The sequence below is a fragment of the Petromyzon marinus genome, chromosome 72 (assembly GCF_048934315.1).
Source record: "Petromyzon marinus isolate PM22_M1 ecotype Great Lakes invasive population chromosome 72, UKy_Petmar_22M1.pri1.0, whole genome shotgun sequence".
NCBI classification, from domain to species: Eukaryota; Metazoa; Chordata; class Hyperoartia; order Petromyzontiformes; family Petromyzontidae; genus Petromyzon; species Petromyzon marinus.
The window spans coordinates 149545-163613 of record NC_133738.1 but is presented as its reverse complement, the minus strand read 5'-3'; the positions used below and the strand labels follow the sequence as shown (position 1 = coordinate 163613).

At 46.1% G+C, this 14069-nt stretch overlaps 1 protein-coding gene across 1 annotated transcript in view; it reads left to right on the top strand.

Annotated features, from left to right (window-relative positions):
* The window catches only part of PCYT2 (phosphate cytidylyltransferase 2, ethanolamine), a 45931-nt gene extending 41417 nt beyond the window's left edge, over positions 1 to 4514 (top strand). The window contains exon 13 of the mRNA XM_076055623.1: positions 1 to 4514. This exon is cut by the window's left edge and continues 325 nt beyond it. The gene's annotated coding sequence lies outside the window, so the exon portion shown is untranslated.
* The last annotated feature ends 9555 nt before the right edge of the window (positions 4515 to 14069 follow it).

Genomic DNA, 14069 nt, shown 5'->3' with positions numbered 1-14069 from the left:
TCATTCAACCACATAACACAACAGACAAAGCTCCCCCGTGTAGCCCGCAAAGGCTGGCTGGGTTGGGACAAGTGCTCCTATAGCAGCAGTGCCTGTGATGGGTGGGGGAGGACATTCATGGCCACCACCACCACCACATGACCAACCTTTTCCCGGCCGCCTTTGTCTCTCCCACATTGTACTAATGTCCCTGTGTGATGATGCTACTACTGTAGTATCAGCTGTCCCTGTATGATGATGATGCTACTACTGTAGTAGCAGCTGTCCCTGTGTGATGACGCTGCTACTACTGTAGTGTCAGCTGTCCCTGTGTGATGATGCTGCTGCTACTGTAGTAGCAGCTGTCCCTGTGTGATGACGCTGCTGTAGTGTCAGCTATCCCTGTGTGCTGCTACTACTGTAGTGTCAGCTGTCCCTGTGTGATGCTGCTGCTACTACTGTAGTGTCGGCTGTCCCCTGTGTGATGATGATGCTACTACTGTAGTGTCAGCTGTCCCTGTGTGATGATGATGCTGCTACTGTAGTAGCAGCTGTCCCCTGTGTGATGATGATGCAGCTACTGTAGTAGCAGCTGTCCCTGTGTGATGATGATGCTACTGTAGTAGCAGCTGTCCCTGTGTGATGATGCTGCTACTGTAGTAGCAGCTGTCCCCTGTGTGATGATGCTGCTACTGTAGTAACAGCTGTCCCCTGTGTGATGTTGCTACTACTGTAGTGTCAGCTGTCCCCTGTGTGATGATGCTGCTACTGTAGTGTCAGCTGTCCCTGTGTGATGATGATGCTACTACTGTAGTATCAGCTGTCCCTGTGTGATGATGATGCAGCTAATGTAGTAGCAGCTGTCCCCTGTGTGATGCTGCTACTACTGTAGTATCAGCTGTCCCTGTGTGATGATGATGCAGCTACTGTAGTAGCAGCTGTCCCCTGTGTGATGACGCTGCTACTACTGTAGTGTCAGCTGTCCCTGTGTGATGCTGCTACTACTGTAGTGTCAGCTGTCCCCTGTGTGATGACGCTGCTACTACTGTAGTGTCAGCTGTCCCTGTGTGATGCTGCTACTACTGTAGTAGCAGCTGTCCCTGTGTGATGATGATGCTACTACTGTAGTGTCAGCTGTCCCTGTGTGATGATGCTGCTACTACTGTAGTGTCAGCTGTCCCTGTGTGATGACGCTGTAGTGTCAGCTGTCCCTGTGTGATGATGCTGCTACTACTGTAGTGTCAGCTGTCCCTGTGTGATGATGCTGCTGCTACTGTAGTGTCAGCTGTCCCTGTGTGATGATGATGCTGCTACTGTAGTGTCAGCTGTCTCCTGTGTGATGACGCTGCTACTACTGTAGTGTCAGCTGTCCCTGTGTGATGCTGCTACTACTGTAGTAGCAGCTGTCCCTGTGTGATGATGATGCTACTACTGTAGTGTCAGCTGTCCCTGTGTGATGATGCTGCTACTACTGTAGTGTCAGCTGTCCCTGTGTGATGACGCTGTAGTGTCAGCTGTCCCTGTGTGATGATGCTGCTACTACTGTAGTGTCAGCTGTCCCTGTGTGATGATGCTGCTGCTACTGTAGTGTCAGCTGTCCCTGTGTGATGATGATGCTGCTACTGTAGTGTCAGCTGTCTCCTGTGTGATGATGATGCTACTACTGTAGTAGCAGCTGTCCCTGTGTGATGACGCTGCTGCTGTAGTGTCAGCTGTCTCCTGTGTGATGCTGAAGCTGCTACTGTAGTGTCAGCTGTCCCTGTGTGATGATGCTACTACTGTAGTGTCAGCTGTCCCTGTGTGATGATGATGCTACTACTGTAGTATCAGCTGTCCCTGTGTGATGATGATGCTACTACTGTAGTGTCAGCTGTCCCTGTGTGATGATGATGCTACTACTGTAGTGTCAGCTGTCCCTGTGTGATGATGCTGCTACTACTGTAGTGTCAGCTGTCCCTGTGTGATGACGCTGTAGTGTCAGCTGTCCCTGTGTGATGATGCTGCTACTACTGTAGTGTCAGCTGTCCCTGTGTGATGATGCTGCTGCTACTGTAGTGTCAGCTGTCCCTGTGTGATGATGATGCTGCTACTGTAGTGTCAGCTGTCTCCTGTGTGATGATGATGCTACTACTGTAGTAGCAGCTGTCCCTGTGTGATGACGCTGCTGCTGTAGTGTCAGCTGTCTCCTGTGTGATGCTGATGCTGCTACTGTAGTGTCAGCTGTCCCTGTGTGATGATGCTACTACTGTAGTGTCAGCTGTCCCTGTGTGATGATGATGCTACTACTGTAGTATCAGCTGTCCCTGTGTGATGATGATGCTACTACTGTAGTGTCAGCTGTCCCTGTGTGATGATGATGCTGCTACTGTAGTGTCAGCTGTCTCCTGTGTGATGATGATGCTACTACTGTAGTAGCAGCTGTCCCTGTGTGATGACGCTGCTGCTGTAGTGTCAGCTGTCTCCTGTGTGATGCTGATGCTGCTACTGTAGTGTCAGCTGTCCCTGTGTGATGATGCTACTACTGTAGTGTCAGCTGTCCCTGTGTGATGATGATGCTACTACTGTAGTATCAGCTGTCCCTGTGTGATGATGATGCTACTACTGTAGTGTCAGCTGTCCCTGTGTGATGATGATGCTACTACTGTAGTAGCAGCTGTCCCTGTGATGATGATGCTACTACTGTAGTGTCAGCTGTCCCTGTGTGATGATGCTGCTACTACTGTAGTGTCAGCTGTCCCTGTGTGATGATGATGCTACTACTGTAGTGTCAGCTGTCCCTGTGTGATGATGCTGCTACTACTGTAGTATCAGCTGTCCCTGTGTGATGATGATGCTACTACTGTAGTAGCAGCTGTCCCTGTGTGATGATGACGCTACTACTGTAGTAACAGCTGTCCCTGTGTGATGATGATGCTACTACTGTAGTAGCAGCTGTCCCTGTGTGATGATGATGCTACTACTGTAGTATCAGCTGTCCCTGTGTGATGATGATGCTACTACTGTAGTGTCAGCTGTCCCTGTGTGATGCTGCTGCTACTGTAGTGTCAGCTGTCCCTGTGTGATGATGCTGCTACTACTGTAGTGTCAGCTGTCCCTGTGTGATGATGCTGCTACTACTGTAGTGTCAGCTGTCCCTGTGTGATGATGCTACTACAGTAGTGTCAGCTGTCCCTGTGTGATGATGATGCAGCTACTGTAGTGTCAGCTGTCCCTGTGTGATGATGCTACTACTGTAGTGTCAGCTGTCCCTGTGTGATGATGCTACTACTGTAGTGTCAGCTGTCCCTGTGTGATGATGCTACTACTGTAGTGTCAGCTGTCCCTGTGTGATGATGATGCAGCTACTGTAGTGTCAGCTGTCCCTGTGTGATGATGCTACTACTGTAGTGTCAGCTGTCCTTGTGTGATGACGCTGCTACTACTGTAGTGACAGCTGTCCCTGTGTGATGATGATGCTACTACTGTAGTAGCAGCTGTCCCCTGTGTGATGCTGCTACTACTGTAGTAGCAGCTGTCCCCTGTGTGATGATGATGCTACTACTGTAGTAGCAGCTGTCCCCTGTGTGATGATGATGCTACTACTGTAGTATCAGCTGTCCCTGTGTGATGATGCTGCTACTGTAGTGTCAGCTATCCCTGTGATGATGCTGCTACTACTGTAGTATCAGCTGTCCCTGTGTGATGCTGCTGCTACTGTAGTGACAGCTGTCCCTGTGTGATGACGCTGCTACTACTGTAGTGACAGCTGTCCCTGTGTGATGACGCTGTAGTGTCAGCTGTCTCCTGTGTGATGATGCTGCAGTAGCAGCTATCCCTGTGTGATGACGCTGTAGTGACAGCTGTCCCCTGTGTGATGACGCTGTAGTGACAGCTGTCCCCTGTGTGATGACGCTGTAGTGACAGCTGTCCCCTGTGTGATGACGCTGTAGTGACAGCTGTCCCCTGTGTGATGACGCTGCTACTTTGAGTTGTTAATTTTCTGTGCAATTTGTCTTTTTCTAAATTGGGATTCGTGAGACTTGGGTCTGCTCGATGGCCGACTGCCATCCACGCCAGGGATCTGTACGCAGGTGGCGACGGGAATGGTTTATGGTTACATCATCATCACCACCATCATCATCACCATCATCACGATCATCACCACCAACATCACCATCATCACCACCATCACGACCATCATCATCACGATCATCATCACCACCAACATCACCACCAACATCATCACCACCATCATCACCATCATCACGACCATCACCACCAACATCATCACCATCATCACGATCATCACCACCAACATCATCATCACGACCATCACCACCAACATCATCATCACGACCATCACCACCATCAACATCATCAACATCATCATCACGATCATCACCACCAACATCATCACCATCATCACCATCATCACCACCATCATCACTACCATCACCACCAACATCATCACCATCACCAACGTCACCATCGTCACCATCGCTATTTGATTACTGTGGGTGTAAATGTGGATGTCAATTATACAAATGTGGTCTTAACCGTGGGTTGGTGAGTGAATGGGTGGTCGGATGAGTGAATTGGTGGGTGGGTGAATGTGTGAATTGGTGGGTGGGTGAATGTGTGAATTGGGTGGGTGAATGGGTGAATTGGTGGATGAATGGGTGGTCGGGTGAGTGAATTGGTGGGTGGGTGAATGTGTGAATTGGGTGGGTGAATTGGTGGATGAATGAGTGGTTGGGTGAGTGAATTTGTGGGTGGGTGAATGTGTGAATTGGTGGGTGGGTGAATCAGTGGATAAATGAGTGGTTGGGTGAGTGAATTGGTGGGTGGGTGAATGTGTGAATTGGTGGGTGAGTGAATGGGTGGATGAATTAGTGGTTGGGTGAGTGAATTGGTGGGTGGGTGAATGTGTGAATTGGTGGGTGGGTGAATGGGTGGATGAATGAGTGGATGGGTGAATGTGTGAATTAGTGGGTGGGTGAATGTGTGAATTGGTGGGTGGGTGAATGTGTGAATTGGTGGGTGGGTGAATCTGTGAATTGGTGGGTGGGTAAATGTGTGAATTGGTGGGTGGGTGAATGTGTGAATTGGTGGGTGGGTGAACGTGTGAATTGGTGGGTGAGTGAATTGGTGGATGGGTGAATTGGTGGGTGGGTGAATGTGTGAATTGGTGGGTGGGTGAATTGGTGGATGAATGAGTGGTTGGGTGAGTGAATTGGTGGGTGGGTGAATGTGTGAATTGGTGGGTGGGTGAATGTCTGAATTGGTGGGTGGGTGAATGTGTGAATTGGTGGGTGGGTAAATGTGTGAATTGGTGGGTGGGTGAATGTGTGAATTGGTGGGTGGGTGAATGTGTGAATTGGTGGGTGGGTGAACGTGTGAATTGGTGGGTGAGTGAATTGGTGGATGGGTGAATGTGTGAATTGGTGGGTGGGTGAATGTGTGAATTGGTGGGTGGGTGAATTGGTGGATGAATGAGTGGATGGGTGAATGTGTGAATTGGTGGGTGGGTGAATGTGTGAATTGGTGGGTGGGTGAATGTCTGAATTGGTGGGTGGGTGAATGTGTGAATTGGTGGGTGAGTGGGTGGATGAATGAGTGGTCGGGTGAGTGAATTGGAGGATGGGTGAATGTGTGAATTGGTGGGTGGGTGAATGTGTGAATTGGGTGGGTGAATGTGTGAATTGGTGGGTGAATGTGTGAATTGGTGGGTGGGTGGATGAATGAGTGGTTGGGTGAGTGAATTGGTGGGTGGGTGAATGTGTGAATTGGTGGGTGGGTGAATGTGTGAATTGGTGGGTGGGTGAATGTGAATTGGTGGGTGGGTGAATGTGTGAATTGGTGGGTGGGTGAATGTGTGAATTGGTGGGTGGGTGAATGAAAATAAGAAGTCCACCACAGAGAGAGACTACAGCAGCAGCAGGCGTCGTCAGGGTCGGGATCGAACCCACGGAGTCCTGCACACGTAGCGAGGGAGTTAACATCTCGTCACGGTGTCGGGCGGCAATGTTAACAGATAGGGAACCGGTTCCCTATCTGTTAACATGGCCCAAAGGTAAGAGATAGGGAACCGGTTCCCATTTAAAGTCTATGGGGCAATGTTAAGAGATAGGGAACCGGTTCCCATATAAAGTCTATGGGGCAATGTTAAGAGATAGGGAACTGGTTCCCATATAAAGTCTATGGGGCAATGTTAAGAGATAGGGAACCGGTTTCCTATTTATTAACATGGCGCAATGTTAAGCGATAGGGAACCGGTTCCCATATAAAGTATGGGGCAATATTAAGAGATAGGGAACCGGTTCCCTATCTATTAACATGGGCCAACGTTAAGAGATAGGAAACCGGTTCCCATACAAATATATGGGGCAATGTTAAAGGATAGTGAACCGGTTCCCATAGAAAGTCTGGGGCAATGTTAAGAGATAGGGAACCGGTTCCCATATAAAGTCTGGGGCAATGTTAAGAGATAGGGAACCGGTTTCCATATAAAGTTGTGGGGCAATGTTAAGCGATAGGGAACCGGTTCCCATATTAAGTATGGGGCAATATTAATAGGTAACCGGTTCCCTATCTATTAACATGGCCCAATGTTAAGAGATAGGGAACCGGTCCCATAGAAAGTCTATGGGGCAATGTTAAGAGATAGGGAACCGGTTCCCTATCTATTAACATGGGCCAACGTTAAGAGATAGGAAACCGGTTCCCATACAAATATATGGGGCAATGTTAAAGGATAGTGAACCGGTTCCCATAGAAAGTCTATGGGCCAACGTTAAGAGATAGGGAACCGGTTCCCATAGAAATCTGTGACAATGTTAAGAGATAGGGAACCGGTTCCCATATAAAGTATGGGGCAATATTAAGAGATAGGGAACCGGTTCCCTATCTATTAACATGGGCCAACGTTAAGATATAGGGAACCGGTTCCCATAGAAAGTCTATGGGGCAATGTTAAGAGATAGGGAACCGGTTCCCATATTAAGTAAGGGGCAATGTTAAGAAATGGGGGAACCGGTTCCCTATCTATTAACATGGCCCAATGTTAAGAGATAGGGAACCGGTCCCATAGAAAGTCTATGGGGCAATGTTAAGAGATAGGGGAACCGGTTCCCTATCTATTAACATGGGCCAACGTTAAGAGATGGGGAACCGGTTCCCATAGAAAGTCTATGGGGTCCCAGAGACGGATAGTGGTCGCAAGATTCTCGACATTTGAAGCTTTCGTGACTGCAAGGATTTAAACTCTCAAAATAAATGAAAACAACTCAATTAAATCGCGACGTTTCGGAGGCAACGCCAAGCTTCCCGTCTTCAGGTACAAACAGTCGCAGCAGAGTTATCCGTATCAAGTGATCTCTGAGCCACAACCGAGGTCACGATCAGGCTGAGTTTCAGCTCGAGTTTTATTTAGTTTGGCATAGCCCCCGTGAGCCATTCGGGTTGCAGCCGCAACAAGCAAAAACAACAAAACTAAAACCACACGAACGAGCAAAAAAAATCATCTATCAAAGTGACTGCTACGCGTTGACTTTGCGCTAAACGGGAAATCCACGAGAGAGAGAGGGAGACATAAAAATAAAAACCATACTCTTTGGTTCTATTCGGCGGTAAAGTCACGTGGGTAAACTAAAATTTAAGCAACACAAATCACGACGTTTCGGCCACAACGCAAGCGGCCTTCGTCAGGTGAAGGGGACCGGGCTGTTTCGAAGACTGCGTTGGAGTGAAACGCAGAGCCGAGCTCAGAATGCCACCCTTTTTTTAAGCTGTGTGAGAGGGGTTAAGGTGCCTCGACAAATGAATTAGCGTTCTGAAAAAAATTAGCTATTTAATTGGCGTGCTTGGCATGATGGAGAAGAAAAAAAACCAGCAAAAATATTCCTGGAAAAAAAGCAACGTGTACAACACCACCACCACCACCGCCAACTCTGTGTGCAGAAAAAATCCCAGTGGCAGGCAAAGTCAAACAACAACACCAACAACCACTTACATTATGAGACCTCCTTTGCCAGTAACAAGATATAGTAATAGGTTTTTACCCTTTTTAACTGGCACTTATTCAAGGCATCATGTCTACAATAACCACAACACAGTCAAAATGCAAACAAAAAGAGACAACTTTGATGATAATATTGGCACTGTCCTTGAATTTGATTGGTCCACACCAGAGACGGATTTTCTTAGAGCCCTTTAGTCTCTCCGCTGGTGTTGGACCAGAAGACCCCAAAAGGCGTACAACGCCTTTTGGGGTCTTTTGGCGTCTTCTGGTCCAACACCAATGGAGACTAAAGGGCTCTAAGAAAAGCTGTCTCGGGTGCGGACCAATCAAATTCAAGGACAGTGCCAATTATTATTATCAGAGTTGTCTCTTTTTTATTGCATTTTGACTGCTTGTGTTGTGGTTATTGCAGACATGATGCCTTCTTGAATAAAGGTGTCAGTTTTTTTACCAGTTAAAAGGGTAAAACCTATTCCTATATCTTGTTTCTGGCCAAGGAGGTCTCATAATGTAATTGTGGGGCAATGTTAAGAGATAGGGAACCGGTTTCCTATTAACATGGTGCAATGTTAAGCGATAGGGAACCGGTTCCCATATAAAGTATGGGGCAATATTAATAGAAAGGGAACCGGTTCCCTATCTAATAACATGGCCCAATGTTTAGAAATAGGGAACCGGTGCCATAGAAAGTCTATGGGGCAATGTTAAGAGATAGGGAACCGGTTCCCTATCTATTAACATGGGCCAACGTTAAGAGATAGGAAACCGGTTCCCATACAAATCTATGGGGCAATGTTAAGGGATAGGGAACCGGTTCCCATACAAAGTCTATGGGGCAACGTTAAGAGATAGGGAACCGGTCCCATAGAAAGTCTATGGGGCAATGTTAAGAGATAGGGAACCGGTTCCCTATCTATTAACATGGGCCAACGTTAAGAGATAGGGAACCGGTTCCCATAGAAATCTATGGGGCAATGTTAAAGGATAGGGAACCGGTTCCCATAGAAAGTCTGGGGCAGCGTTAAGAGATAGGGAACCGGTTCCCATGGAAAGTCTATGGGGCAATGTTAAGAGATAGGGAACCGGTTCCCTATCAATTAACATCGGCCAACGTTAAGAGATAGGGAACCGGTTCCCATAGAAAGTATATGGGCCAACGTTAAGAGATGGGGAACCGGTTCCCATAGAAAGTCTATGTGACAACGTTAAGAGATAGGGAACCGGTTCCCTACCTATTAACATGGGCCAACGTGAGGAGATAGGGAACCGGTTCCCATAGAAAGTCTATGGGGCAATGTTAAGAGATAGGGGAACCGGTTCCCTATTTATTAACATGGGCAAACGTTAAGAGATAGGGAACCGGTTCCCTACCTATTAACATGGGCCAACGTTAAGAGATAGGGAACCGGTTCCCATAGAAAGTCTATGGGGTCCCAGAGACGGATAGTGGTCGCAAGATTCTCTACATTTGAAGCTTTCGTGACTGCAAGGATTTAAACTCTCAAAATAAATGAAAACAACTCAATTAAATCGCGACGTTTCGGAGGCAACGCCAAGCTTCCCGTCTTCAGGTACAACAGTCGCAGCAGAGTTATCCGTATCAAGTGATCTCTGAGCCACAACCGAGGTCACGATCAGGCTGAGTTTCAGCTCGAGTTTTATTTAGTTTGGCATAGCCCCCGTGAGCCATTCGGGTTGCAGCCGCAACAAGCAAAAACAACAAAACTAAAAACCACACGAACGAGCAAAAAAAATCATCTATCAGAGTGACTGCTACGCGTTGACTTTGCGCTAAACGAGAAATCCACGAGAGAGAGAGATATAAAAATAAAAAAAACATACTCTTTGGTTCTATTCGGCGGTAAAGTCACGTGGGTAAACTAAAATTTAAGCAACACAAATCACGACGTTTCGGCCACAACACAAGCGGCCTTCGTCAGGTGAAGGGGACCGGGCTGTTTCGAAGACTGCGTTGGAGTGAAACGCAGAGCCGAGCTCAGAATGCCACCCTTTTTTTAAGCTGTGTGAGAGGGTTTAAGGTGCCTCGACAAATGAATTAGCGTTTTGAAAAAAATTAGCTATTTAATTGGCGTGCTTGGCATGATGGAGAAGAAAAAAAACCAGCAAAAATATTCCTGGAAAAAAAGCAACGTGTACAACAACACCACCACCACCACCAACTCTGTGTGCAGAAAAAATCCCAGTGGCAGGCAAAGTCAAACAACAACACCAACAACCACTTACATTATGAGACCTCCTTTGCCAGTAAACAAGATATAGTAATAGGTTTTTACCCTTTTAAACTGGCACAAAAAACTGACACCTTTATTCAAGGCATCATGTCTGCAATAACCACAACACAAGCAGTCAAAATGCAACACAAAAAAGAGACAACTCTGATGATAATAATATTATTGGCACTGTCCTTGAATTTGATTGGTCCACATCAGAGACGGCTTTTCTTAGAGCCCTTTAGTCTCTCCACTGGTGTTGGACCAGAAGACGCCAAAAGGCGTACAACTCAAAAACAGCGCACTATCAGATTATTGAGGGGCTCTGGGTGAACATTTACATTATGAGACCTCCTTTGCCAGTAACAAGATATAGGAATAGGTTTTACCCTTTTAACTGGCACAAAAAAAAACTGGCACCTTTATTAAAGGCATCATGTCTGCAATAACCACAACACAAGTAGTCAAAATGCAAACAATACTCTGATGGTGCGCTGTTTTTGAGTTGTACGCCTTTTGGCGTCTTCTGGTCCAACACCAGTGGAGACTAAAGGGCTCTAAGAAAATCCGTCTCTGGTGTGGACCAATCAAATTCAAGGACAGTGCCAATACTATCATCATCAGAGTTGTCTTTTTGTTTGCATTTTGACTGCTTGTGTTGTGGTTATTGCAGACACGATGCCTTGAATAAAGGTGTCAGTTTTTTACCAGTTAAAAGGGTAAAACCTATTCCTATATCTTGTTTCTGGCCAAGGAGGTCTCATAATGTAATTGTGGGGCAATGTTAAGAGATAGGGAACCGGTTTCCTATTAACATGGTGCAATGTTAAGCGATAGGGAACCGGTTCCCATATAAAGTATGGGGCAATATTAATAGAAAGGGAACCGGTTCCCTATCTATTAACATGGCCCAATGTTTAGAGATAGGGAACCGGTCCCATAGAAAGTCTATGGGGCAATGTTAAGAGATAGGAAACCGGTTCCCTATCTATTAACATGGGCCAACGTTAAGAGATAGGAAACCGGTTCCCATACAAATCTATGGGGCAATGTTAAGGGATAGGGAACCGGTTCCCATACAAAGTCTATGGGGCAACGTTAAGAGATAGGGAACCGGTCCCATAGAAAGTCTATGGGGCAATGTTAAGAGATAGGGAACCGGTTCCCTATCTATTAACATGGGCCAACGTTAAGAGATAGGGAACCGGTTCCCATAGAAATCTATGGGGCAATGTTAAAGGATAGGGAACCGGTTCCCATAGAAAGTCTGGGGCAGCGTTAAGAGATAGGGAACCGGTTCCCATGGAAAGTCTATGGGGCAATGTTAAGAGATAGGGAACCGGTTCCCTATCTATTAACATCGGCCAACGTTAAGAGATAGGGAACCGGTTCCCATAGAAAGTCTATGGGCCAACGTTAAGAGATGGGGAACCGGTTCCCATAGAAAGTCTATGTGACAATGTTAAGAGATAAGGAACCGGTTCCCTACCTATTAACATGGGCCAACGTTAAGAGATAGGGAACCGGTTCCCATAGAAAGTCTGGGGCAATGTTAAGAGATAGGGAACCGGTTCCCATAGAAAGTCTATGGGGTCCCAGAGACGGATAGTGGTCGCAAGATTCTCTACATTTGAAGCTTTCGTGACTGCAAGGATTTAAACTCTCAAAATAAATGAAAACAACTCAATTAAATCGCGACGTTTCGGAGGCAACGCCAAGCTTCCCGTCTTCAGGTACAAACAGTCGCAGCAGAGTTATCCGTATCGAGTGATCTCTGAGCCACAACCGAGGTCACGATCAGGCTGAGTTTCAGCTCGAGTTTTATTTATTTTGGTATAGCCCCCGTGAGCCATTCGGGTTGCAACCGCAACAAGCAAAAACAACAAAACTAAAACCACACGAACGAGCAAAAAAAAAATCATCTATCAAAGTGACTGCTACGCGTTGACTTTGCGCTTAACGGGAAATCCACGAGAGAGAGAGAGAGATATAAAAATAAAAAACCATACTCTTTGGTTCTATTCGGCGGTAAAGTCACGTGGGTAAACTAAAATTTAAACAACACAAATCACGACGTTTCGGCCACAACCCAAGCGGCCTTCGTCAGGTGAAGGGGACCGGGCTGTTTCGAAGACTGCGTTGGAGTGAAACGCAGAGCCGAGCTCAGAATGCCACCCTTTTTTTAAGCTGTGTGAGAGGGGTTAAGGTGCCTCGACAAATGAATTAGCGTTTTGAAAAAAATTAGCTATTTAATTGGCGTGCTTGGCATGATGGAGAAGAAAAAAAACCAGCAAAAATATTCCTGGAAAAAAAGCAACGTGTACAACAACACCACCACCACCGCCAACTCTGTGTGCAGAAAAAATCCCAGTGGCAGGCAAAGTCAAACAACAACACCAACAACCACTTACATTATGAGACCTCCTTTGCCAGTAAACAAGATATAGTAATAGGTTTTTACCCTTTTTAACTGGCACAAAAAACTGACACCTTTATTCAAGGCATCGTGTCTGCAATAACCACAACACCAGCAGTCAAAATGCAAACAAAAAGAGACAACTCTGATGATAATAATTGGCACTGTTCTTGAATTTGATTGGTCCACACCAGAGACGGATTTTCTTAGAGCCCTTTAGTCTCTCCGCTGGTGTTGGACCAGAAGACGCCAAAAGGCGTACAACTCAAAAACAGCGCACCATCAGAGTATTGAGGGGCTCTGGGTGAACATTTACATTATGAGATCTCCTTTGCCAGTAAACAAGATATAGGAATAGGTTTTACCCTTTTTTGAGTTGTACGCCTTTTGGCGTCTTCTGGTCCAACACCAGCAGAGACTAAAGGGCTCTAAGAAAAGCCGTCTCGGGTGTGGACCAATCAAATTCAAGGACTGCCATCATCATTATCAGAGTTGTCGTTTTTTGTTTGCATTTTGACTGTGTTGTGGTTATTGTAGACACGATGCCTTGAATAAAGGTGTCAGTTTTTGTGCCAGTTAAAAAGGGTAAAAACCTATTACTATATCTTGTTACTGGCAAAGGAGGTCTCATAATGTAAATGCTCACCCCGAGCCCTCAACACTCTGATAGTGCGCTGTTTTTGAGTTGTACGCCTTTTGGCATCTTCCGGTCCAACACCAGTGGAGAGACTAAAGGGCTCTAAGAAAATCCGTCTCTGGTGTGGACCAATCAAATTCAAGGACAGTGCCAATAATATTATTATCAGAGTTGTCTCTTTTGTTTGCATTTTGACTGCTTGTGTTGTGGTTATTGCAGACACGATGCCTTGAATAAAGGTGTCAGTTTTTTGGTGTGCCAGTTAAAAAGGGTAAAAACCTATTACTATAACAACAACCACAACAACATACTTAGCTCTTAGCTCTTTGGGAAAGAGCTGAGAATATGAATTACTGCAGTCACGAAAGCTTTCAATCAAAATTTAACCACCACAACAACCACAACAACAACCACAACCACAACAACAACAAGACAACTTGGCTTAAGGACTACTACAACTCAACTAAACGTGCTCAAACCAAAAGAAAAACGTTTTCGAAATCACCCCCCAAAAAAAATCAAAACTAAAGCCGTCAATTGCCAACGTGACAAGTTAATCACAGGGGACTGTGACCGACTGTTTTTTTTTTTAAAACAATAAACCACGCAAATAACGTGCAACACCAAACCCTATAGACGCAGGGGTGGGCAAATCAATTTTTGTTTTGACTCGCGGGTCACAATGGGTTCTAAAATTTGACAGAAGGGGCCCGGGCCAGGAACTAGATGGACGGAGCCGTTTGTGTGAACTAAATATAAAGTCACCACCACGTAGAATGAGAATAAAATTATAAATTGATAAAATAA